The following is a 26,866-nucleotide window of genomic DNA, read 5'->3' as shown; positions in this document are numbered from 1 at the left end:
TAAGAGACTTCTAAAGTGTTTTCTTTGAAGAATCCTATTTTTATTGGGTTGTCATTTTACTATTGTATATTCTTTGTATATTCTGGATACAACTCCTTTGTCAATTATATGAAAACAGCATTGTCTTCAAGTCTGTGCCTTGGCATTTCACTTTCTTAACATTGTCTTTTGATGAGAAGTTTTAAAATTCTGAGCAAATTATTTATCATTTTTTTCTAAAGTTATTGACCAAAGAGGTTAGTACATTTTCTGTTCTCGGACATCTTTGCCTACCTCTATGCTAAGGTTGTGAAATTATTCTCATGTTTTCTTCTAGAAGCTTTGTATCTTTAGCTTTCACATCTAGGTCTGTGATCCATATTGAGTTAACTCTTCTGTGTGGTGTGGGCAAGGGGGTCAACGTTCAATTTTTTGCACATGGTTATGCAGTTATTTAGCACCATTAAAAAAAGACTTTCCCTTCTCCATTAAATTCCTTTGGCACCTTTATTGAAAATAAACAGCCCATATAGGTGTGGGCTTGTCTTAGTCTGTTTGGGTTGCTATAACAGAATACTACAGACTGAGTGGTTTATCAACAACAGAAATTTATATCTCACAGTTCTGGAGGCTGTGAAGTCCAAGATGCAGGTGCTGGCAGATCTCGTGTCTGCTGAGAGCCCACCTCCTGGTTCACAGACCTGTAAACTCAAATAGTGGAACAGATGAAGGAACTCTCTGGGGTCTCTTTTCTAAGCACACTAACCCTATTCATGAAGGCTCCATACTCCTGACGTAATCACCTCCCAAAGTCCTCACCTCCAAATACCAATCAATTGGGTATTCGGTTTCAGCGTATGAATTTGGGGGGCTGGGGGACAAAAACATCTCAGTCTACAGCTGGGCTTATTTCTCACTATTCTGTTCCATTGGTCTATTTGTACTTCCTTATGCCAAGACCACACAACTTTAATTACTGTGGATTAGTGGAATTGGTATTGTTTCTTCCTTAAATGTTTTAAAAAATTCACCACTGAAGCTGTATCAACTTGGAGATTTTCTTTGTGGGAAGGTTTTAAATGATAGATTCATTTTCTTTTTTCTTCTACCAATTTGGGACTATTCAGATTTTCTATTTTTTTCTTGTATCAGTTTTGAAAAGTCATGTTTTTCAAGAAATGTATCTATTTCTTCTGAATTATTAAATTTACTGCCATCAAGTTTTTCATACAATTCCTTTAGTATCTTTTCACTGTTGATAAGAAACTAGTAGGGTCTCCACATTTATTTCTGATGTTGGTAATTTATGTTTTTCTAAAATCAATTTTGCTAGGGTGTAACAATTCTATTACTTTTTGCAAAGCCAGCTTTTTTGGATTTTCCTGTTTGGTCATTTATTTTCTAGTTCATTGTCTCTGTTCTTTATTATTTCTTTACTTCTTTCTTTGGATTTAACTTGCTTGTGTTTTTCTAAACTTTTTTGAGGTAGAAGTTTAATTATTAATTTTAAGCTCTCCTTATTTTCTAATATATGCATTTCATATATAAACTTTCCCTCTGAGCATTCATTTAGCTTCCTTTCATAAACTTTAACATTTTTGCATTATTGTTTGGTTCAACATATTTTCTCATTTCCATCGTGATTTCTTTTTTGATCAAAGGGACATTTGGAAGTGTATTATTTAATTCTCTAATATTTGGGCATTTAAAAAGTTATTTTTTTGTTACTGCTTTTTAACTTAATTTCATGGTGTTTAGAGAAGGTTCAACATGATTTCAACCCTTTGAAAGCCGTTGAGGCTTGTTTTACTTCCTAGCATATGGTATATTTTGTGAATGTTGCACATGTGTCTGAAAACTTGAATTCTTCTTAGTAACACCTTGAGGGCTCAGTAGACAGTGTTTGAGCATCTTTTATTCAATCCAGCATATTCTGTTTTGTGGGGGTACTGTTTAGGTTAAACAAGTTAATTGCCTTTTAAATTTTTCTGTATCATTGCTTATTTTTGTGTCTGCCTGTCCTATCAATTACTAAGAGAGGTGTGTTCAAATCTCTAATTATGAGTGTGTGTTCGCCTATTTCTTTTTCTGATTCTATCAATTTTTCCCAAGTATTTCAAAGTTTATTTGGTGTATACACATTAAAAATTATTTTTTTTCTGAATAAATTGACCCACTTATCTTTATCAAATGTCCCATTTAATTTCTGGCGACACTCCTTGTCTTGAAGTCTACTTGATATTAATCTAGCCACTCTAACTTTATGATTAGCAGGTGCATGGTAGATCATTTCCATCCTTTAAATTTCAACCTTTTTGTGTCCTGACGTCTCCTTTAAACAGCATCTATTTAGGTTTTGTTTTTATCCAATGTGACTGTTTCTGTCTTTTAATTGGAGTGTTTAGCCCATTTATATTTAACGTAATTACATATATGGTTGGATTTAAGCCTAAGAGCTTGCTCTTTTTTACTGTTTATCCTATGTGCTTTTTCCTCCTTCTTTGCTGCCTTCTTTGGATTAACTGAGTATATTTCAGCATTCCATTTTATTTTCTCCCTTGAAATTTTATCTATGCTTCTTATTTTGTATTAATTGCTCTAGGGATCACAATGTTTTTAAATTATCACATTATACCTTGAGTTTGTATTCTATCACTTCACCTACAGTTTTTATTTTTTTTATTTATTTATTTTTATTTATTTATTTATTTTTAAAGATTGGCACCTGGGCTAACCACTGTTGCCAATCTTTTTTTTTTTTCTGCTTTATCTCCGCAACCCCCCCCCGCCCCATAGTTGTATATCTTAGTTGCAGGTTCTTCTAGTTGTGGGATGTGGGACGCCGCCTCAAAGTGGCCTGACGAGCGGTGCCATGTCCGCGCCCAGGATCAGAACCCTGGGCCGCCGCAGCGGAGCACACGAACTTAACCACTCGGCCACGGAGCCGGCCCCTACAGTTTTTAAAAAAGCCCTTTGGAATCTAACTTTGAGGCTCAGCCCTGGGCAGAAAGAAGTAGTAATTGAAAATGTGTAGCCTGGGAACCAGAAAGTCACTAGAAGTCCATGTTTTGCAGGAGTGTAAGAGACCTCCGGGAGCTCCTAGAAAAAGTGTTGTTTGAATATTTAGACAACCGGTAGACTCTGGCCTAGTCAGGATCCATTTGCTGTTAACTTTTTGCATTATCCGAGGACGGCCAGGGAATAATCAAATGTCTTTTGGTTTTCACAGTTCAGTGGCCAGATTAGAATACCTGATGACCATCATTATTGTTCCCCATTAGATCTGGGACGGAGGGTGAAGGGGGAGAGGGTAGTTGGGGGTGAGTGGGAGTTCAGAGCAATTTTTCTCCAAAGCACGCCTGTGACAAGCTCTCTCCTCTCAGAGTTTCCACATGATGTGTTGCTTAATTGCCTCTCTCAAGATTGTTTTTTGGGGACTAATGCAAGTCGGGTTTTCTTCTGTCAGCAATTCTCACAAGCAGGCACATGCATTTGCTCCTGGCTCAGAGGGGAGATGGGATTGTACAGTTGTGATCACTGCAGGGGCTCGACGAGGTCATTTTCTCTTAGTTGGCTAGGCTCTGGTGGCTTGTACCTGTCGCACCCGGCCCCCGGCCCCCTGCTGTGGTCCGTCCCTCGGGGCGCAGGTGTGCGCTCCTCCTCCCTGGTGGTGGGGCGCCCGGCCAGCGCGCCCTGGGTTCATCCCACCCACCGCACAAACCCCGTGGAGCCCTGGGAACAGGGTACAAATCCCCGTTCCTTTTACGCCTAGTGCCGGGCGGCTACCACGGGGAAGCCCCTCGCTGATCTCTCTGCCCCCCTCCTCCCCTCGCGGTCCCAGGCAGAGCTGAGGTCGCATAAAGCAGCAGGTGACCCTCGGGGCCTCTCCTCCCTGGGGAACACCTTCGGCAGCTGGAGGGAAGCGCGGCCAGCCCCGCTCGGGCGTCTTCCCACTGACCGGCGTCGGGCGCGCGTGCCCCGGCGGGCTCCCGGGAGGCGGGGGCCGCGAAGTGCGTAGGGAACACAGGGAGCAGACAGGGCCGCGGCCGAGCTCAGAAGGAGGAGCGCCGGGAGGAAGAGGCCGAGCCGGGAGAGCCCCCGCCCCGGGAGGAAGGGGAGGAGGCCGGGTGTTTCCTGGCGCATTCCCGGCCCGCCCGAGTGACTCACTCAGCCAGGAAACTCCCAGGGCCTGCTCCGGACCCCCGAGCCGCCGCTGCTGCTGCTGCGGACCCAGGTGAGAAACGCTGCTGCCCCCGCCCCGTCCTGCTGCCCCCGTGGGGTCCTGGCCGCCCTCTGAACCGGGTCGGGCAGGGCGACGGCGGTGCCGGGCCGGGGCCCCGCGAGCGGCCAGGACTTGGCCCTCAGCGGTGCGGCCTCCCCGGAGGCGCGGCCTCTCGGATCGCCTCGGCTTCCGCACGCCGGCTCTGGCCGCTGTACCCCCGACCCTCGTACCACCGGCCCCTGCTCTCCCTGTCCGCTCGGCCTTGGCTCTCACGTCCCCCGCCCCCGGTCTCCTGACCGCGCGCCCCCAGATCCCGGATTCCCGCGTCCCCGGCACGTGGCAGAGCTCCAGTGGGAAGGGGTACGTTGGTGTTTTGCAGTTATTGTTGGAAAGTAAGGGGCAGAAAGCTTGCACGAAGGTCGTGCGACAAAATCCGAACCAGTTTTTGCTTTGTGTCCCTCTCGGAGGAAATGAGGGAGACTGGCCAAGCGAAATCATTTTTCAGATTCTTGGAGAGATGAGTTTGAGGCTTTGTTAAGGAACCAGGATTGTTACGTGGGAAGCGCTGTTCCGCGCAGCCATGAATTGTGTATTTTAAGCCTAAAATGCGTGCGCTTAATTTGCAGCACATTGAGGGCATAAGAAAAAGAGCTGAAGAGTAATTTGGAAATGGGGTTTAAGGAGCGTTTTTTAAGCTGAAAGAGGCATGCGGACCATGTACACTGTAGTATTATGTGTAAACGGGATGGATAGCGATTGCTTATTAAACCCAGTCTTGGGTGATCTGCGCTTCTGTGGTCGACTGGGACTTTGGAGTGTTTCTTTTCTAGTAGTAGAGGGTAATGTGGCCCACATCGGGCAGGGTTTTGCAGGAAAGCTTCGTGAGCCCGGTGGTATTTCTTGGCCATTGTCTAACATGATTCCTTAAATGATTTGTGATTGAAGCAGCAGTGATACCCGACTCTGTAGCTCAGATTGCTGTGGTTGACAACTCGTCACCAACTCGGAGCAGCGTGGTGATTGTGCTAGAGAATCCTGTCCAGGTTCCTGAGCCGGCGGTGGCAGCCTCTACGCTGCGTGCTCCTGTGCTCGGACCAGGGAGGGTCCCAAGCGTCGTCTCCCTTATCCCTGCAGGTCGTTAGTGGTTTTCCATGTAAAGCGTAGTTATGCAGGCACAGTAAGAAGTAATCATGCTTTAAATAAACGTGGCCACTGAAGGTATGCATTTGTAGGATTTCAGTGGGAAGATGGGTGCTAATGCTGTTCGATTTGCTGCTGCCTTCTTCCCCAGCGGCATCATCTCTCTGACAGGCAAACAGGGAATCGTGGTGGAAACATTTCCTATATGTTTGTATGCTGGTAGGTCGCTCAAAGAAAATTTACTCCCCGAGGTTTTTTCTTTTTTGTAGTGTTTTATTTGAACTTATTTTTAAATTTACATATAGTAAAATTCACTTTTTGGGGTACAGTTCAATGAGTTTTGACAAATGCAAGGGGTCGTGTGACACCCACCACAAACAAGATAAAGAACAGTTCCATGGCTCCCAAATTCTTTCATGCTGTGTTTTGTAGGCAACCCTCCCCCTCATTTTCAATTCCTGAAACCACTGAGCTGGCTGTTCTCCATTCCTACAGTTTTTCTTTTTCTGGAGTGTCATATGTGGTCTGTGACTCTGGCTTAGTTCACTTAGCATAATGCATTTGAGACTGACCATACTTTAGTTTGTCCCTGAGTGGTAAAGACATGAAGCTTTGAAAAGTGTAGTTCTAAGGTACAACCAGAGAGATTCAAATAATATTTTTAAGTTATGATAAAAATTACAAAACTCCAGCTCATTAAAAAATTTAAACTATACAGAGAATGATGTATACTAATTCTCTCAATATGTCTATCATAGTATATAGCCTTTTTTGTTCTTACACGTAGTTTTTGGTTTTTGTGTTCTTTTGGTAACAGTGAGATTATATTGCGTATATCTTCATACATTTTCACTTGATGATCTTCGCTTAATGATCTTGGAGATCTCTACATGTTGGCATATATAGTATATATATGCAGATTTTCCTCATTCTTTTTACTATCTGTATGGTGTTCTAATATATAGAGGTACCATAATTTATTTAATCAGCATCCTGTTTAACACTGTTATTTCACGTTTCTCATCACCGTGATCATTGCTTGTGTCTATATCTTTGTGCACGTACTCAAGTTTATTATTCTGGAAGTGAATTTGGGTTTAAATAATAGCTAACATTTCTTAAGTACTTACTTTGCTCCAGCGTTTTTTTAAGCCAGGGTTACTTTTCCTGTAAAGGTCCAGACAGTGAATGTTTACGACTTTATGGGCCGTATGGTCTCTGTCATAGCTACCCCATTCTGCTGTTGAACCACCAAGCAGTATAGACCATATGTAATGAATGGGTGTGGCCATGTTTCAGTAAAACTTTATTTACAGAAACAGGCAGTGGGCTATAGTTTGTAAACTGCTAAGTACTTTACATACTAATTATTCTCACAACCTTCAAAGGTAGGTGCAATTATTATTCTCACTTTATGGATGAGGGAACTGACAAAGAGGGATGAAGTATGTGTCCAAGGTTACATGCCTGGTAAGTGGCAGAGCCAGACTTTGAATCCAACCATCTCACTGACACACTCTGAGTTAAAAATTAGAAAGAATTGCTAAAAATACCTTCCCCAAAATATTAGACCCTGGGACCTGACTCTCACACACCTACTGAATGACTCACCTATGATTCTTTGAAGGCACCTTGCTTGCTCAGGTGCTACTCCAGGAGCTCAACTGCCTCCCACTCCCCCAGGTGGGCCAGTGTTCCCTCAGCCACTTTCACTGTATGACTGTGTCCTGGCTTTTGATCTGTGTTTTACTAGCACGAGCTTATAGAGAGGTCAGCTCAGTCAGTGCCCGGGGCCACCCAGCTAGCCAGTGGGAAGAAAGACAGAGACTTCAGCAGGTGAGATCTAGTGGGTCCTGGCAAGTCTGCTGCTCTGACTGTTATTGATGTCTGCTCCAGCAGGATCACCTGAGCCCAGGTGGGCACCTTGCTTTGCCTACCTTGGCCCATTTTCCTTCTTCAGTAACATGGAAAATGTACCTATTACATTGTTATGAAGATCAAGATAGATAGTATGGGAAAAGTACCGTATGATATAGGAACAGTTACTATTAGTGCTATGTTTTCTAGAGCTTTTATATTAGAAAAATGGATTTTATAGTGTCCATTTCTAAGTAGCTAACTTGTCCCAGCTGCTCTTTCTTGCACCCAAAATTTAGCAGCCACAGGTATAGCATGGATTAATGACACGTATGTAATTTTAAAACTTTATTTTAGCCAGTGCAACAAGGTCAGAAAAAGAAATAAAAGACATGCAGATTGGAAAGGGAAAATAAAATTGTCTCTATTTGCAGGCGACATGATTATCTACATAGACAATCCAAGGAATCTATGAAAAAAACTATGAGAACTAGTAAGTGAGGTTAGCAAGGTCACAAAATAGAGTCAACACATACAAGTCAATCTTATTTTTATATACTAGCAATGTACAGTTAAAAAGTGAAATTTAAAAATACCGTTTTCAGTACCTTTAAAAAAATCAAATACTTAGATATAAATCTAATTAAACACGTACGGGATCTGTATGCTGAAAACTACAAAATGCTAATGAGTGAAATCAAAGATCATGTAAATAAATGGAGAGGCGTATTATGGTTGTGGGTTGGAACACTCAGTATAGTAAAGATGTCAGTTGTCTCCAAATTGATCTATAGATTTAACACAATTCCAATCAAGTATCCTAGCAAAAAATATTTTAAACAACTTTATTGAGGTATAATATACGTACTATAAAATTCACCTACTTTAAGTGTAGAGTGATTTTTAGAAGATTTATGGAGTTGTGCAGTCATTGCCGTAATCCAGTTTTAGAACATACTCATCAACCCACTAAGATCCCTTGTGACCTTTGACAGTTAATCCCCATTCCTAACCCCTGTTGAAGCTAGTCACTAATTTACTTTCTGTCTCTTATAGAATTGCCTTTTCTGGACATTTAACATAAATGAAAGTATACAATTTGTGGTCTTTATGTGCAGCTTCTCTCACTTAGCATAATGTTTTTTGGGATTCATTGCTGTTGTAGCATGTGTTTCATTTCTTTTGGTTGCATTGTATTCCATTGTATGGATATATCACATTTTGTTTATCCATTCACCAGATGATGAACTATTGTTTGTTTCCACTTTTTTGCCCAGTATGAATAGTGGTGCCGTGAAGACTCATGTACAAGTCTTTATGTGGACATATGTTTTAATTTCTTCTGGGTAGAAATCTTGAAGTGTTATTTCTGGGTCATAAGGTATTTATGTTTAATTTTTTAAGAAACGTCAACAGGATGTTTTTATGGATGAAAGATAAGCTGATTCTAAAATTTATGTGAAGGATAAAATAAACTAGAATAGCTTAAAAAATGTTTAAAAACAAAAATAAATTGAGGAAATCTCCTTACCTGATGTTTTCTATGTAATAAAATATAGATGACCTCACATTTACTATTTTAAACATTTCAAGTGTACAGTTTAGGAGCATTAAGTACATTTACATTGCTGTGCAACCATCGCCACTACCCATCTCCAGAACTGTTTCATCATCAGAAACTGAAACTCTGTGCCCATTAAACACTAACTCCCCACTCCCTTATTCCCCCAGCTCCTGGTAACCACCCTTCTACTTTCTGGCTGTGAACTTGATTATTCTGGATATCTTATATAAGTGGAATCATACAATATTTGTCCTTTTGTATCTGGCTTATTTCACTTAGTATAATGTCTTCAAGGTCATCCATTTTGTAGCATGTATCAGAATTTAATTCCTTTTTAAGGCTGAATAATATTCCATTGTATGTGTATACTGCATTTTCTTTACCCATTCATTTGTTGATGGACAGTTGGGTTATTTCCACCTTTTGCTATTGTATAATGCTGCTGTGAACATTGGTGTACAGATATCTCTTCAAGACCCTGTTTTCACTTCTTTTGGGAATATATCCAGAAGTGGAATTGCTGGGTCATATGGTAATTCAGTGTTTAGTTTTTTTGAGGAATTGTCATACTGTTTTCTACAGCAGTCAACACTTGTACTTTCTGGTTTTTTGATAATAGCCATCCTAATGGGTGTGAAGTGGTATCTCCTTCTGGTTTTGATTTGCATTTCCCTAATGATTAGTGATATTGAGCATCTTTTCATATACTTACTTGCCATTTATATATCTTCTTTGGAGAAATGTCTATTCAAGTCATTTGTCCATTTTTTAATCATGTTTTTTTGCTGTTGAGTTGTAAGAATTCTTTATATATTTTGGATATCAATCCCTTATCAGATATACGATTTGCAAACATTTTCTCCCATTCTGGGGGTTGTCTTTTCACTGTGTTGATAGTGTCCTTGGCTGAACAAAAGTTTTTAATTTTCATGTTCAGTTTATGTATTTTTTCTTTTGTTGCCGGTGCTTTTGGTGTCATACCCAGAAAATCTTTTTCAAATCCAGTGTCAGGAAGCTTTCTCCATATATTTTCTTCTGACAGTTTTATAGTTTTAGCTCTTATGTTTAGGGTTTTTTGTTCATTTGAGTTAACTTTTGTACGTAGTATAAGGTAATGGTCCAGTTTAATTCTTTTGCATTTGGGCATCAAGTTTTCCCAGCCCTGTCTGTTGAAAAGACTGTCCTTTCTCCATTGAAAGGTCTTGACACCCTTGTTGAAAATCATTTGATCATATATGCAAGGCTTTATTTCTGGGCTCTACTCTATTTCATTGGTCAACAGCCCCTACCATACTGTTTTGTTAACTGTAGTTTTACAGGAAGTTTTGAAATCAGTAAGTGTGAGTCCTCCAACTTTGTTGTTTTCTCAAAATTCTTTTAGCTATTCTAGGTCCCATGAGATTTCATATTAATTCTAGGATGGCTTTTTCTGTTTTTGCAGAAACTGCTGTTGGCGTTTTGAAAGGGATTGCGTTGAATCTGTAGATAGCTTTGGGTTATATTGTCATCTTAACAATAGTAAGTCTCCCAATCCGTGAACATGGAGTAGCTTTCCATTTATTTGTGTCTTTAATTTTTTTCAGCAGTTTTGTAACTTTTAGTGTACGAATCTTTCACCTCCTTGCTTAAATTTATTCTTATTTTTTTCTTTTTGATGCTATCGTAAATTGAATTGTTTTCTTAATGTCTTTTTTGGATAGTTCATTGCTAACGTATAGAAATGCAGCTGATTTTTGTGTGTTACTTTTGTATCCTCCAGCTTTGCTGAATTCGTTTATTAGCTCTAACAGTTCTTTTGTGAAATCTTTAGGATTTTCGGCATAGAAGATCATGTCCTCTGCAGTTTCATGTATTATGAGGCTGTGTTGTTAGGTGAATATATGTTTATACTTGTTACATCTTGCTGATGGATTGACCCTTTTATCATAATGTTTCTAGTAACAATTTTTGTCTTCAAGTCTGTTTTGCCTGATATTTGTTGAATGCTAGTATAGCTACTTCTGCTCACTTTTAGTTTCTCTTTGCATGGTATATCTTTTCCCATCCTTTTAGTTTCACTCTATTTGTATCTTTGAATTTAAAATGTGTCTGTCATGGACATGTAATTGGTTCTTTTTTTAATCCATTCTGTCAATGTCTGCCTTTTAACTGTCTAGTCCACTTACATTTAATGTGAATACTTATGTGGGAGGATTTACATCTGCCATTTTATTACTTGTTCTCTTTATATCTTATATCTGGAGAACCTTTGGCTACAAATGGGGGGTTTAAGTACAGCAGCTGTGCAGGAGCCAGTGGAGAACCTGGGGCCATGAGTGGGGCTTAAACATGGCAGCTCTGGCTTGATTTCAGATTATCTAGTAGGGGGATTACAGAGCATTCCAGGAATAAGATTTGCATTGATATGAATTTTTTGTGTTAAAGGCCTCTCAGAACATGTGCTCAAGAAAACAGGAATGTATTCTTTACCTCTGTGTTGGTTTGAGCCTGGTGTGCATTTGTGCTGTTCAGCAGGAGCTCACTGAGCATTCATTTACCTGATTACTCCCCCATCCAACTTCATCATTTCTGCCTCACCTCTGTGCATGGCTGTGGTGACAGAAATGATAGGCCTTCAACTGTGGCTTTCAGATGTTTTAGTTGTGAATAAGACAAATGGACAGTGATAGCGTCTGTGACCTTGAAACCAGCATATGTATGAATTGTATTTATAACTCAGATACTCCACTAGCCAAACTTGTCAGGCCCTGTTCTTTACTCTCCCTTGGGTGGATTTTGCTCCACAGCGGGAGAAAACAATTAGAGAGCATTGTATTCTGTCGTGAAACCTGATTTTCATAGCCAGAATTTTATGCCGCACTGATCAGGTTTTTGTACACAGAAATTGTGTTTTTTCCTTTGCTTGATGGGGGTGGAGCTGTGTATTAGTCAGGATTCTCCAGAAAAGGAGAACCAATAGGATGTTTATATCTAGAGAGAGATTTATTTATTTAAAGTAATTGACTCACATGATTGTTGAGGTTGGCATGTCTGAATTCAGATTAGGCAAGCTGGAGAGCCACTGAAGAGCTGATGCTGCAGCTCAAGCAGCCTGGAGGCAGATTTCCTTCCTCTTTGGAGGACCTTAGTCTTTTCTCTTAAGGACTTCAACTGATTGGATGAGGTGTACCCACATTATGGAGCATAATCTGCTTTACTCAAAGTCTGCCAATTTAAATATAAATCACATCTGAAAAATACCTTTACAGCAAAATCTGGACTGGTGTTTGATCAAAAACTAGATCATACTGTAGCATAGCCAAGTTGACACATAAAATTAACCATCACAGGAGGTAATTTTTATTTTGTACTGTAGTAATTTGCATTTTAGATAATTGCTGCCTCCAACAAAGATTGGCTGAGTGCATACTGCGAGGTAAGCAGCATGCAAAGGGTGGACGGGGAGAGGGGCTTTGCCTTGTAGAGCTGCCAGCTGAGTAAAGGGAGAATCAACACGTCCACCCTCCCTTCACCAGGAAAAGGGAACATGTCCTTTCATATCGTCACTGTCAGACTTGCACACTCTAAGAGCTATGAGGAGCTGTAACCCTCTCAGCTTGCACTGGAGGTGGACAGAGCTGGGTCAGTCCACTCAGGGTGCCTCTGCCAGGATGGTGAGTTCTGGGACAACAGCCACAGGAGATGTGGCCTCCTGCCTGCACTTCCATGTGACCCTGTACTGAGTTCTCTCTGTATCATTTGTATTCCAGTTGCACATTTGGGGCTTACCTCATAGATTGTGTGGAATTGGTTACAATTCTGAAAGGGCTCTTGCTAAGTTTCTAGAACTCTCAGTTGCCCTGATTTTGCTCCAAGGTCAAAAAAGGAGGGGAGATGTGCTGTATTATCAGACCTCTGGGATGTGACTCATCCTGGGGGTCCCCCAACAGACCAGGGTGGGGTGGCCCCGGGCACTGTGACCCTGTGGGCCTTGGGAGGTGTGTGCAAAGATGCAGCCCCACATACACCTTTCCTGTAGACTCCGACCATGAAAGCTCGAGTTCCCTCTGAATTCTCCCTTTTTACATAGGTCAGGTGCATTCCTGCATAGTTAGCCAGGATGGTGTAGTGTTTGGAAGTGTGCTTAGAACTCTGCGCCTCGGAAGCTTCATGATTTCATTTACTGCACCCCTGCTGAACAGCCCTCCTGGCTGTCCCAGAAGGTCCTGTTATCACCCGTTAACCACAGGAGGGGACGCACACACCTGAAGTCCAAGTAAGTTGTCCCAGGTCCCTCAGCCACCTGGGCTAGCTGTGGTCTGTCCAGGCTATCTTCACGTTCTGTGCAGCTCTCCAAGATTTAGAACTGGGGATTCCCTGCTGATTGCAGCCTCATGCTGGTTCACAGCGTTTTGCCCTTCAGCCAACAGGTCCCAGGTAGGGGTGATGGGGGAGCACTGTCCCCTTGTCCCATGTCCCCACCCACGTGCCCAAGTTGATGCTTCCACGTACCTCAGATTGCTTGAAGAGTTTAAATTAAAAGAGGTGATTTTGGGAAGCACAGCATTTCACGTCCCAGTCGTTTTCGGCTGCTCGCTCCATCCCTAAAGTGTCTCTGAGTATCTTCTGCAGTTGGTGTCTGTGTTTGTAAATGTAAGCAGAGTCTCTGTCCAGGCATGTTGGGTCAATCATAAAGTGTGCACAGTCAATATTAGGTAATAGAGTTTGAAAAAGACACCACCAAGTCGTAGAAGGCAGAGTTGTATTTGCTTGTTGGTTGCGACAGCCTTGTGCCAGCTGTTTTAGACCCCCAGGCCCACACACTTGGAGCAAGGTGAGGCGGTGGTTAACTGTACTGGGGGCCTGTTCTTGTCTGAGGCTGCCAGTACTCCTGACTCCCTCCATCCCCAGAATCTTGGCAGGAACAAAATCTTTCCAAAGGGTTTGTGTATTAGTCTGCTAGGGCTCTTGTGACAAATTAGCACAGACTGGATGACTTTAACAACAGAAATTTGTTTTCTCACAATTCTGGAGGCAAGAAAGCCAAGATCAAGGTGTTGGCAGGGGTGGTTTCTCTCAAGGCCTCTCCTTTTGGCTTATAAACAGCTGTTTTCCCTTTGTATCTTCACATGGTCTTTCCTCTGTGCCTGTCTGTGTCTTAATCTCTTCTTATAAGGACACCAGTCGTATTGCGTCAGGGCCACCCTGTGACCTCATTTTACCTTAATTACCTCTCTAAAGACCCATCTCCCCTACTGTCACAGTCTAAGGTATTGGGTGTTAGGGCTTCAACATATGGATTTGGGGTGTGGGACACACTTCATTCCATAGCAGTTCATTTATATAAACTTGTTATTACCATTAGCACTTCTCAATCCCCTGGGCCGGCCCCTCAATCATGGGGCTCCCATGATCCCTCACAGCCTTGGGCTTCTGCTGCTCCATGAGGCTAGGTATGTAACTATCAGGGAGGCTTAATTCCTTGTCCCTGTTAGGTAAAAATACAGTTGCTCTAGTGTTTTCTTCCATCATTTCAAAGGATTATATGGTGTACCCCACCTTGGAGACCACTGCCCTTAAACAGTTTCTCAAAGTGTGGGCCCAAGAGACTCCTACCTCAGAATCAACAGGGGGTGGTGTGGGCAGGGCGTTAAAAATGCTGGTGCCCAGAGCACCCCAGCTCTACCGAGTCAGGGTGAGGTCAGCCAGCTCGTACTTCAGCTCCCTGGGGACTCTGGGGTGCTGGGCGGGAGGAGACCATTCTTAGGATTTTATGGTTCTCTGAATAAAGTACTCACCTTATCAGCTTTGTAGCAGCCTGAAAATGTCTGTTTGCAAAAAACTCCTACCTCTTGAAGACTTTTTAATTATAACTGGAAAAAAAGATGTAGTTAATTAAAACTAGACATTTTTAAGTGGGTAGGAGCACTGCCAGGCTATCTGTCAGGCCTCAGGGCTCCTCCTATCTGCAGAGCCACTAGCTGTGGCCTCATCACTGCAGGGACAAGGGGGTGACTGCAAACTCTAGCTCAGCCCGAAACGTGAAATCTTGTATGTATGTATATTAAACTGTTCTTTGTGAGCAATTGCAAAATGGACAGAGGCACAGAAAATAGTGTTGTCAACCCTCGGTGGTAGTCTCGGTTCATCTGTAACCCCTGCCTCACTCTGCACTGTTGGGGAGCAAACCCCACGTGCAGGATTTCATCTTCATAAATGCTTCTGACTTCTCTCCAAGAGTTAGGAGTTCTCTTTAACAACATAAATGGTGTTGGAGTTTTGCTGCTTTTTTCTGGGCCAGAAGTAGAAATGGTTTTACATTTTTAAGATCTCTCACTGCTTTCTGTAAGCTGATTTCTTTCAAATCCTAAATATCTGGGAAACGTAAAATTATTAAGTAATTGAAGCTAGAAATTTGGAGTATTTATATTTTTAAACAAAGCCAACACTTTGCAGTGGTCTAAAGCATTCTGGATGATAGTACTGACATGATCCCTCTTGGAGCTGAGTTGTCTGGGAGAGCCTCTCTAACAGCCCTACCTGAGGACGTATGATTTTGGGCCCAGCTCTCCATCGGGAAGCTTGCATCCAGCAGTAAGGACTCTGAGCGAAACCTTCCTCTGGGCAGACGCAGGATCTCTAAGGCAGGTGTTCTGGTTGGAAAGATGTGTTTCACTCTGAAGTGAATACAGGTGTATAACCCACCAAGGGTCGTGGCAATGAGGAGCCACTGAAACTTGCCTCCGTTCAAGGACTTATGACGTCTGTTATGAACATTTTTAATTCCTTCTCTTTTATGTTTGCAAAAAGTTTCCAGAGGAATATTCTATTTTTACTCCTTTAAAATAATTTCAAACTTACAAAACATTGCAAAAACAAAAATAGTACAAAGAACACATACAGACAAAACCCTTTACCATAAATTTGAGGCCATTTGCCCCTAAACACCTCAGTGTATTTCCTAAGAATCAAGGTATTCTCTTATATACCTACGGGACAGTTATCAACTTCTGCCCCTTATAGGAAAACGTTACTGACCTTTGACCTAGAGAATTCATTGCACATGTATTTGTGCAGGAATTTTCCTCACAGTTCGCAGTAACAAAGACCTGCCTTTGGAGACTGGATGTGTCGTCCATTTTTTTCAGTGGAGTAGTATGCACCTGTCAAAACAGCACTTTGGAGCAACACATAACAGTGTGGATGCGTGCTGGTGATATAACAACAATGGAAAAAGTAAGTCAGACGATTATATATAGCATAATATACTTTTATAAAGACTAAATTTTAAAAGTGCCTTTTAAGAATATGTAGAGATGAGATGCAACTTGTACTAAAGAAAGCAAGGGGTTGATGCCCAGGTGGGCTTCCCTGTGGATCACAGGCAGGACCCCAGCTTTCGTTGTAGATAGTGTTTCACTTGTCTTTATGGCATTATTAAACATAACTAAGTTGAGAGCAGTTCAGGGTCTTAAGAACTATTGTGCATCTGAGGTCCAATAAAAAAATTCCTACCATCAATCAGTTTATTTAACTTTTTATGGGTCTCAATATTACTTTTAAGTTAATTCTTTGAGATTACCTGTTACCTCAAAACTATTTCTCAGATGGGCAATTGTTTGACTTCTGATAATAGGTCAGCAGTTTGCTGAGATGGGGCTGTGGATCAGAAACTGCTTCCTTCTCTGGGCCAGGCTAGTGGAGTTCTTCCTATTTGGTAAATTTAGAAGTGAAAGAGGAAATTCCAAAGGGAAAGGCTGAAAAGGTTAATCTGGTAAAAATTTAAAACTGAAGTTTCAAAGAAAAAAGTCAATGACTGAGAAAGGCAAGTAGCCTGACCTGGGAAAAAATTTTGCTGCCACTTTCATACAGTTTTAATGTCTTTAATGTCAGTAGTATAGTGAGTGCCTGTGCATGTTGATGAGAAAAGTACTACTGAGGTTTCAAAGGATGAAGTAACAGGGAAACAAACCAAACTGGCAAGTCACACACACACACACACACACACACACACACACATACACACATACACACACACACATGAGTTACTGTGTAGAAATGTGTTCAACCTTAGTAAGAATAAAAGGAATGCAAATTTTAAAAATATTTAGATGCAGTTCCATTTATTAAATAGTAAAAATGAAAATGATCCGTGGGTGCTGTGGTGGGGCTCAGTGCTGGAGTCTGCAGGCCCTGTGGGAGGGCGCTTTGCTGGAATCCACTTGCGGCTTTTTTTTTGAGGTATAATTGACATATACCATTATATTACTTTCAGGTGTACAATATGATTCAATATTTGTATGTATTGCAAAATGGTCACCACAATGAGTCTACTTAACATCCATCACCTCACATAGTTAAGAAATTTTTCTTTCTGTGATGAGATCTTCTAAGATCCCCTCTCTTAGCAGCCTTCAAATATATAATACAGTATTATTAACTATAGTCACCATGCTCTACATTACATCCCATGACTTATTTGCTTTATAACTGGAAGTTTGTACCTTTTGACCCCATCTACCTGTTTTGTCTACCTCCCGTGCCCACCTCTGGCAACCATCAATTGGTCCTCTGTATCTATGAACTCATTTTTTTTTAGATTCCACATATAAATGAGATCATACAGTATTTGTCTTTCTCTGTCTGACTTATTTCACTTAGCTTCACTTGTCTTCACTTGTCTTCAAGGTCCATCCATGTTGTTGCAAATGGCAGGATTTCCTTCGTTTTCATGGCCGAATAATATTTTTGTGTGTGTGTGTGTGTGTGTATATATATATACACTTCTTTATCCATTCATCCATCAGGGGACACTTACGTTGTTTCTATATCTTGACTGTTGTAAATAATGCTGCAATGAACATGAGGTACAGACATCTTTTCAAGTTGGTCATTTTGTTTCCTTTGGGTAAAGACCCAGGAGTGGGATTGCTGGATCATCACCTGCAGCTTTAAAGACAGTAGTGTGATTGAAGAATCCCCTCCTGGGATGCGCTGCAGGGAAAGTCATCCGAAAATACATACTGAACTTTTCTGCCCAGAGATGGTAATCTTAGGCTTTTCCCTAGCAGAGAAAAATTTAACTTAAATGGTTAACATGAAAAGAAGGTTCAGAAGGACTGTTGGGTCTGAGTCCTTGGTGCACCTTGGTGAGACTGTGAAAGCGAAGGTGAGGCCGCCATCTAGCCTGGAGGGGTCTTGGTGACAAAGCTTGAGTGGCAAAGTCCAGCTCCACATTTGTGTGGACTGAGCTCAGGACAGGCTGGAAGGGGAGGCTGCACGCAGTGTTTTTCTTTCTTCAGGTGTTCTGGACTCTGCAGGCATTTCTATGTTGGTGGAGAAGATATGCAGGAGCTCAGTGAAGGAGCTGCTCTCTGCTTTTGTCCCATTGAGGCTAGGAACCACAGGACAGCTTCACTGGCCTGGGCAGAGTTCCTGCAGTTCTGGAGAGGACCAGAGGTGGCCGGCTGTAAGAATCAGAATTTTGGTTCCCTGAGAAGCTAGCTCTCCTTCTCTCCACTTCTTCTCCGCTTCCAGAGTTGGTACCTCTGCGGGAAAACCTCCTGCCTCACCTGGGACCTTTGGTGACACCTGCTCTGTGAGAACCATGGGGTCACAGGGCACAGAGGAAAACAGCAAGGCTCATGGAGACGCTTTCAGCATGAGTGGCTTGAACAGCAATATCTTTGGTAAAAGTTGAGGAGTGGGGTGTAGGTAAGGTGGTGACCGAAGTCATGGACTTGATCTCAGGCTGAATGCCATGAGGAGCTCAGAGGACTCCAGGTAGAGTCTGGCTCTGGGTCACAGCTGGTCTGGAGGACCTTGAGAGGTGAGCCTGGAATGAGAGGAGGTTCATCGCTCTGGGCTGCTCCAGAACCATTGTGGGGCTTTCTAGAACCCTGGTGGACACCCAGCCGTACTCAAACATCTAGATGGAGATGTGGGAGGCGAGGGTCCTTGCTTTGTCAGGGAGTGGACAAGGAGAGAAGAAAGGGCACACGCAGGTGGTGTGGGGTGCCCGGTGAAGGCTGACCCAGTGATGTCTGTGTGCCTTTTGGTCATCGTCCCACAGCTTTCTCTACCCTGGGAGAAGACCTGAGGAGGCTGGCATGGTGCACACAGGGAGGGCCCAGGAGAGGCAGGACCAGGGGCTTGGTCCTCGTGGGACCTGTTCCTCCACCCCTGCAAGATCTAGCCTGTGGCAGCTCATCATACCATAAGGGGACCAAGTCAGGCTTTTTCTTGTCAAGCAGCAGGGATTGGAGACGGCTGAGAAGGCCTGGCCAGAATGATGAACAGTGGTGTTACTTTGCCAAGTGTTTAAGCTGGCACTGCCCTGATGTGATGCGTGGCCTCCTGGACATGGCAGTCACTGTGTTGTTCTTTCCAGACAGGACTGCTCAAGCAACGGCAGCTGTACTGCTGAGCTGGGGTCTTAGGGACGGTGTGAGACACTGGAAGGTAGGGGAGCTGTGCTGCTCTGGGGGAGCATGGAGGGCCCTTCAGGCTCAGTTCTCTGCTGTGAAGTGAAGAAGGTCATCATCCTGGTGCAGGATGGGTCTCGAGGTTTGTTGGCAGGCCTGTGTGGCGGGTGTCAGCCATGTGTGTGGCTCAGTCTCCCAGGGCTTGAAGCTGTCTCAATGTCACCATGGATGGGGAGCCCTCGAGTCTAGTTGGAAGGTTGGTGTGACCACCCACTGAATGCCAGAGACTGCTGCAGTTGGTTCTGTTCTACCAGAAAGAATGTACTCAACTGGGCATACTCTTATCTTCCCTTCATGTCTTTTAGACATGCACTGGATTCTGTGTCAAAGAGGAAGGACTACCACAATCACAAAGACACCTTCATTAATTAGTAGACCGTACTGTCTCTCTGGATCCCAGACCATGGAGGCAAACAACCATCCCCCCATAGGGAATCCTGCGTGATCTGAGCATCCATCAGGCAGTCAGTCAGGTTCTGTGGTGCTTACCTATGTGCTTGGTGTTCGGCTGGGAGCCGTGTCGAGCATTTCCATTTTCCTGAGGGACCTGCTTGAAGTGGTGGGAGTGGGAGAGCAGGGCACAGCGGTGTCAGGCTGGGCCTGAGCATGGGTGAGCCGAGGAAGGCTGAAGGCTGTGAGGAGGGCCCTTGACTTTACCTCAGGATTGAGAGTTTACCCTCCAGGATCCTGGACACATTTCTGCCTTTCATTGATTGATTTATTTTAAGGTCAGAGTAGTTTTTCCATACAAATCTCAGGAGGCATCCCAGTATATAAAATAGATAAAGGTGAGGCTGCTCTCCCTTGCCATCATGGGGCACCCTGGGGTTCCATGGAACGTGGTTTGAAAACCACAGCTGTAGGTAGAGGGAGCTAGTGCAAATGTAAGCAGCAGAGTGACGTGATCAGAATCCTGCTTTGCACAGTTAAAAGGAATTATTAAAAAGAAGAGTGGAGGCGTGAGTGCAGCTTTGGAGTGCTCCAGGTTGGCGAGGGGCCAGTCAGACCGAGTGGGGCAGCAGCAGGAATCCTGGGGAGGAGGCATTGGGGAGGCAGAGACACCACTCAGTCTTGGGAAGACCCTGTCCCAGGGGCAGCCTGATTTCTGCTGCAGGGTCTGCAGACTGAGGACGAGGGGCTGGAGAGCAGTGTCCTGCAGAGAGGGGCCAAGAGACTCAAGATTCTCAGGCAAGCTCCCTCTGAGACTTCACCTCCTTGTGATTTTCAGGCAAACTTGACTTTTGTTTCTCTGTTGATGCAGCAGTTCTTTTGAGGTAATTGCAAAAGAGACCAGTGGTGCTTTTGAGAATGGAATTTGAACTTTTTGTGCATTAAAACCATTGAATTTCCTCAGTAGTAAAGCCGGGCTAAAAAATGATGTTTGGTTTTCATTATGAACTTCCTAGTGATCTCAGCAGCTCCACCCCTGCCCTGCCCCAGGTAATCTGGGGAAACAAGCTGGATTCCCTGTAGGTTGGTGATACATTGTTTTAAAATGTGGGAGAGAAAAAGGCATAGTTCAATAAAGTATGTGTCCCTTCCTCAGATGATTTATTTTACATGTGAACAGATTGCACAAAACTATCAAATGTTTTTACTCTTCTGGGAATTACTGTTATTTGCATATAGAGAGGAAGAAAATCAGCGTACGCTTTGCCCATGTCAGCAGAAATATTTCATAGTTTGTCCTTGTTTGGTTATGCTGCAGAGTTTGATAAGCGAAATACTTTCAAGTTGTAAATGCGGGGAAGACCATCTTTCCAGCTGCTGCCCGCCACACCCGCTTCCCGGCTCTCACTTAAACACCCTCACTGTGGGGGCTCGCAGGCAGGATGCCTACATGAGCTCAGAGCCATCAGTTCTGCATTTTCCCGCCTGTGGTTTCACTATTTTTGCAACCTTGGTGTCAAGCTGCCCTGAAAGTTTCTATTTTAAACAAAGATTATAGTGCCTTGCAGAGCTCCTCCTTGCTGGCTCTTGGGAGCCTGCAACCCTCACTTTGCTTGTGTCTGACACTGGGCCACGCTCCTCACAGACACCCCTAGAGGGAGGCTCTGGGCCTTGGTCACTGATGGACTCCATCCCCCCCTGCACATGGCACTGGCGTTGCCTCCTACTGTCGTGAGTCCTGCCCCTGAGTTGGCGTCCCCATACCTCAGCCCTTCCTCGGGCCTCCAGGTGCCAGCAGGTGCTGCAGACAGGGCTGCCTGCCTTCCAGGGCCTCAGGGTCAATTTTTGGTTCTGTTTGTGAGCTGAGTTAGCCGCCACCCCAATTCACTCACATTCCGCCTCCCCCCAGTCTGGTTCCCGGCCCCTGGAAGGCTAATATTTGTTAATAGGCGGGTACCTACCATTACAATCTTAATTTTATTTCTGTTATTGTGGGCAGTAATTTATCTAGTTAAGACCTTGCCTTGATAAAAGTTATAGATTCTGTGAAACTATTTACTGAAGTCCTTTTGGATATGTGAGATCTATTGGATTTAAATGTTTGATTTGCTGAAGATTTAAATTTAGAGGCTGTTTTGGAAACAGAAGTAACCAGAAAAAGTTTGCTTACTGTCTGTGTTTTGAGCTGTTTCTCTTAGAGTTTTTAACCCAGCCTTCTAAACTGTCACCCTCTCCAAGCTGATGTCCATCGCCCCTGGGTTTGGCCTTAATTGGTATCTATTTCCTCCTACACTTCATTTTTATCCGTGTACACTGGTAGGTGAATGCCCTTCTTCAAATGCATGCAGATTATTCAACCAGAAAGCGGTTCAGATGTTTTTTGTTTCCAGAACAGTACTAGGGGCATGGTGATAGAAAAGAAATCTGTCTCCATGGTGAGAGAAGTTTATCCTCTACTCTGGTAAAATACAAGGCCCCCCTCTGTGCCTTGTGTCCCGCACCAGGCTGACCCCAGCTGGCAGTGCAGACTAAGGTTGTTCAGGCTCGGAGGAGGCCTTGTGTCTGGATGGCAGCTCTGTGACACCACCCCTCGGGCCCTGCTGTTGTCCCAAGGTCTTGTTGGGAGTCTGAACCAGGCCTGGACCCTTCAGGTGTGGATGCCTCCACGTTGTGTTCTCAGGGGGCCTTGGCAGGGCCGTCTGGACTTTGGGCCTCTGAGGGCGCCCCTCCTTGCCAGTGCCCAGCACCTGTCCTTGTTCCTCACCTGCAGTGCCCATCTCTGAAGGCACCTGTCTGGTCTTGCTCCCGTATTCTGTCTTATCTCTGCAGTGGCTATCCTGACGGGGAGCCTGTATTCTCCCAGGGGTACTGGCTTATTGGAGACACTCACACTCACATACTCTGACACACATTCAGTCACACACACTCATACACACTCACACTCAATCACACACGCACACTTTTTTTCTCTTTCCCTTTTAATCTCTTGGCACCATCTATCCTACCAGGTTGAAAATCAGTCTCACTGCTTTAACTTGTTTGCAGCCTAAGTGTTCCTTTTTCTTTTTTTAAGACTGTTGAGTTATACAAGGACTATTACTACCTGTTAACTGAACTACCAGCAAACAGAGGAGGCTTCCCTTTTTTCCCTTCCCCCACACCTTCCTGCTGCCCAGAAACAGGGAAAACAATCAAATCATATTTATTTAAAAAAAAGAGTTGTATTATTCACTGTTCTTTGTTTCAAGCATGTGGTGACTATCATGTTTTACAGAAATCGCCTTACCTTTTCCCTTGGGTGCTCACTGTGGCCCTGTCCCCTGTCCTCACACTGCCTACCTGCCGTGGGTGGCTCTGTCTGGGTCTCTGCCTCTCACTGCCTCTCTCCTGCCCCTCAGGCCTAGGCCAGCTTCCTAATACCTGCACTCACACTTGTGAAAGTCACTTTATTGACCTTTCTGTTTGCCTCTGGCCTTGATCCGAGTGGGCACAGTGCTCATTGCTGGGGTCAGTGGCTCTGTCCCCACTGTGGCCTTGGGTCCTCTGAGCCTTGCTCTGTTCGTATGTCAGAGTGTGAGGACCCTACCTTGCAGGCAGCCTTGAAGAGGCCTTGTTGAGAAGATGTCAGGGTGAATCTGAAGCTGAAGGGCAGACATTGCCATGTGAGGGAGAAAGGAACTCAGCAGCCATGGGCCTCCAGCATGCTGAGTGGGCACTGCTCTTCTAGTAGGCGGCTGTGAGGCTGTGAAGCTGGGAACCCTGGCCTCCTGCCTACCAGAGTGCCTGACCCCCCTTGGGGTCCCTTAACCCAACTTGCAGGCAACTGATGCCCACCTGAGGTGCATGTGGCACCGTCCTTGGTCCCCAGCTGCAGTCACTCACAGACTTCAAGTCCGAGTAAGGAATGAAAGGAAGGGATGCCTGTGGCTTGCTGTGCTCCAGAGCTGCACTGGCAGCATTGTCCAGGCTTCTGGCCCTGTGCAGAGCAGGATTCGTGCATTCCTGTGTGGTGGTCCCTGTCACAGTGTGAAAGGGGAGTCTCTGTTTTTAAGAGACCCCTTATGGAGATACACCAGCAGGATTTTGGAGACTCCACCCTGCAAGGAGCTAAGCCTGGCTTCTGGGTCCAAGACAAGTGTGTCTGTTCCGGGCTGAGTCAGAAGAGGCCTTCTGCGTCCTGGGAGCGTCTCACCCAAGGGCAGGAGATGAAGGGCCTGGGAGGAGGACTCACCAGGCTGAGAGTGTTTGGTGTGTCACAGCACAGCCCGCTCCCCTCCTATCCAGCATGCTCTCATGGGCACATCATCTACAGTCCAGGGCCATGTGTAGGGACCCCCGCTGAGCACTCAGCACAGTGCCCACCCTGGACACAGGCTGAGTGGAGGACTAAGCAGGGTAAATACGGAACACACTGTGATGCGAAGTGCTGCCCAACTCAGACCACAGGCTGGCTCTCACCCACTAGTGTTGAAAATGTACTCACACTTTCACAGCTGTCCCCTGAACCAAGGAGATCCCCATGATTGACTCAGGGACACTTGGACAGTTGCTGGAAGAGCAGCAAAGTACATTCAGTGTGTGCTTTGAAATCTTTATTTTAAAAACTCTTAAATTTACAAGATAAATTAGTTGATGGTTTGTTAAAATGGCAGTTTTATAACTTGACAAGCTGTAAGGACTTGGAAAAAACCTTGACGGTTGGGAACTGCTGCCGATAGAAGTTCAGTCAGGGAAGAAAAGGCTGGCTTTGTGCTGTTCGATGACATAACCGAGGAGAGCACATTGTTTGCCGTTGGTTCCCTCTGAAGACCAGAAGTGCTGGTGCTAGCAGTACCTTCTCTGCAGGCCTTCGTTTTGTCTCCAGCAGTCTGCTTTTTCTGCATTGAGCACGTATTGTTTCATGATCAGAAACACCTCAGCACATGGTGGTTTTTAACAGCCGGTCAGCGCAAGGGCCTAGGGACCCTGTCTTTGCTGCATCCCATATGAGTTGGGATGATCTCTTTTCATTTTCATTTGTCTCCAGATATTTTTGGATTTCCTCTTTAATTTCTCAGGGATCCAGTGGTTGTTCAGTAGCATGTTGTTTAGTCTCCACATATTTGTCACTTTTCCGGCTTTTTTCTTGTAGTTGATTTCTAGTTTCATAGCATTGTGGTTGGAAAAGATGCTTGATATGATTTCAACCTTAAATTTGTTGAGGCTTGCCTTGTTTCCCAACATATGGTCTATGTTTGAGAATGTTGCATGTGCACTTGAGAAACATGTATATTCTGCTATTTTTGGATAGAGTGTTCTAAATATACCTATTAAGTCCACTGTTATTTAAATCCACTGTTTCCTTGTTGCCTTTCTGTCTGGATGATCTATCCATTGATGAAAGTGTGGTGTTAAGGTCCCCTACTGTTATTATGTTGCTGTTTAAATCTCCTTTTAGGTTTGTTAGTAGTTGCTTTATGTACTTTGGTGCTTCTGTGTTGGGTGTATAGATATTTATAAGTGTTCTGTCTTTCTGGTGCAGTGTCCCTTTGATCATTATATACTGTCCCTCTTTGTCTCTTATTCCCTGTTTTATCTTGAAGTTTACTTTGTCTGATACAAGTATGGCAACACCTGCTTTCTTTTGTTTGCCATTAGCTTGGAGTATCATCTTCAATCCCTTCACTCTGAACCTGTGTTTGCCTTTAGAGCTGAAATGTGTTTCGTAGAAGCAGCATATTGTTGCGTCTTGTTTTTTAATCTGTCTGGCCACTCTCTTTGTTTTTATTGGAGAATTCAATCCATTTGCATTTAGAGTGATTATCGATTTATGAGGGCTTACTGCTGCCATTATATCACTTGTTCTCTGGTTAATCTGATTTCTGTTATTTCTCATCTCATTTATTTCACACTGCCAATTTAGTTTGGTAGTTCTCTGTGATAGGTTTCTGTTTATTTATCATTTGTGTCTGTTTTGATTGTTTAGTGGTTACTGTGAGGTTTGTATAAAAAATCTCATAGATGAGATAGTCCATTTTCTGACAGGCTCGTATTTTCTTAGTCAGAGCAAGTCCCATCCCTTTTCTTTTCCTCTTCTAAGTTATTATTGTTACAACTTACTCCTTTTAGTGTTGTCAGTATGTGACGAGATTATATTTATTTTTGTTATTTTCCTTCCCTTTATCTTTATTTTTACAATTAAGTGTTTGCTAACCTGTCCTGACAGAGAGCTGCAATTTTCTGATTTTGTCTGCCGGGTTATCTCCTTGCTCAAATATTTGTAAACGCTTTTTTATCCAGGTATAAGGGACTTCTAGATCATTTCTTGTTTGTGGAGTGGGGAGCCTTGTGGTGATGCACTCCCTCAGCTTTGGTTTATCTGGAAGTTTTTTAATTCTCCATCATATCTGATGGATAATTTCACTGGCTAGAGTATTCTTGGCTGAAAGTTTTTGTTTTTCAGAATGTTGAATATATCATTCTACTCTCTCCTGTCCTGTAAGTTTTCTCCTGGGAAATCCCCTGAAATCCTGATAAGAGTTCCGTTGTATTTTATTTTCTTCTGCCTTGCTGCCCTTAATATTTTTTCTGTCATTGACTTTTGCCAGTTTTTTTTTTTTTTTTTTTAAAGATTTTATTTTTTCCTTTTTCTCCCCAAAGCCCCCCGGTACATAGTTGTGTATTCCTCATTGTGGGTTCTTCTAGTTGTGGCATGTGGGACGCTGCCTCAGCGTGGTCTGATGAGCAGTGCCATGTCCGCGCCCAGGACTCGAACTAATGAAACACTGGGCCACCTGCAGCGGAGCGCGCGAACTTAACCACTCGGCCACGGGGCCAGCCCCTGACTTTTGCCAGTTTTGCTAATATATGCCTTGGAGAAGGTCTTCTTACATGGATATAATTAGGAGTTCTATTAGCTTCTTTTACTTGTAATTCCAGCTCCTTCCCCAGGTTTAGGAATTTTTCAGTCATTAATTCTTTGAACAAGCTTTCTGCTCCTTTTTCCCTCTCTTTGCACTCTGGAATACCTGTTATCCTCATGTTGCGTTTCCTAGTTGAGCTGGATATTTCTCGGAGAATTTCTTCATTTCTTTTTGTTCTCAGTCTCTCTCCGCCATCTGAAGCATTTCTATATTTCTGTCCTCCAAGCTGCTAATTCTGTCCTCCATAATAGCAGTTCTGTTATTTAAGGACTCCAGATTTTTCTTTATTTCATTCATAGTGTTTTTAGTGTTTTTCATCTCCACCATTTCTGATTGTTTTTTCTTTATA

The 26,866-nt window shown here is 43.6% G+C and overlaps 1 protein-coding gene across 1 annotated transcript in view; it reads left to right on the top strand.

The window, feature by feature from the left end:
- The first annotated feature begins 4,073 nt into the window (after positions 1–4,073).
- The window catches only part of LOC100147550 (cytoplasmic FMR1-interacting protein 1), a 75,682-nt gene continuing 52,889 nt past the window's right edge, over positions 4,074–26,866 (top strand). The window contains exon 1 of the mRNA XM_070231835.1: positions 4,074–4,213. The gene's annotated coding sequence lies outside the window, so the exon portion shown is untranslated. The remainder of the gene's footprint in view (positions 4,214–26,866) is intronic.

Source organism: Equus caballus, chromosome 1 (genome assembly GCF_041296265.1).
Source record: "Equus caballus isolate H_3958 breed thoroughbred chromosome 1, TB-T2T, whole genome shotgun sequence".
NCBI classification, from domain to species: Eukaryota; Metazoa; Chordata; class Mammalia; order Perissodactyla; family Equidae; genus Equus; species Equus caballus.
This window is presented reverse-complemented; position numbering and strand designations above follow the sequence as displayed.